The following is an 812-nucleotide window of genomic DNA, read 5'->3' as shown; positions in this document are numbered from 1 at the left end:
CTGCCAACAGTGAGTAAATGTTAAAGCAATGAACCCAGGGAGCTACATTGTGGGTCGGATTTAAATTTTTGAGATTTCGGTTCCTCTCAAGCCCCACCATTCTCTAATGCCTTATGCAAATAGTTGACTGATGTTGGGTCTTCGAAGGGATTTAGTGGGTGAGATTTCTGATGGATTATGATGTTCTCCAAACTAAACCTATTTCCTTGAAGTTGTAGACTAGGGTTGCTACTCAAAGTATGATCCACACACTTGGGCCCTTCAGAGAACTGTTACTGGTCTACGGCAAGAATGGTACAGAAATTGAGTTAGCATTTAGAAATCTTTATGGCAATTTTACAGGTAATTTGATGACTACAGACTCTAATAATAAAATGTCCCTAATGTTTCTATCTTACCAAAACGGGGTCCACAACTAATTGAAAATTTTATTAAATAATAAATCGATCACTCCAGCCTACATATAGTGTGAGAAACACTACTGCAGAGTGGCTCACCCTCGAGTTTTACCAAACTCTGGATTCTTCTGAGGTCTAGTTCCCCAAAATGAGACCTCGGCTATTTGTCATCTCATTGCATCCATTTTATAATATACAGTTATTGTAGCAATCAATAAATCCAACATAAATAATATTAGCATGGCTCTTTGAGACGCTAGGCCGCGTCCCAGCGCAGATCAAGGCAGCGCCTGCAGCCTCAGAGGCGCCGCCAGAAAGGCGTCAACCGATCCCGCCCGCCAAGCGGGAATTTACGGCGGGCGCGCGGGCGCATGCGCAGGCGGCAGTCCGCGACGGCTGAGGGAACGCAGGGAC

Source organism: Hipposideros armiger, unplaced genomic scaffold (genome assembly GCF_001890085.2).
Source record: "Hipposideros armiger isolate ML-2016 unplaced genomic scaffold, ASM189008v1 scaffold_276, whole genome shotgun sequence".
NCBI classification, from domain to species: domain Eukaryota; kingdom Metazoa; phylum Chordata; class Mammalia; order Chiroptera; family Hipposideridae; genus Hipposideros; species Hipposideros armiger.
The sequence above is the reverse complement of the archived record's forward strand: the minus strand, read 5'-3'. Positions refer to the sequence as shown.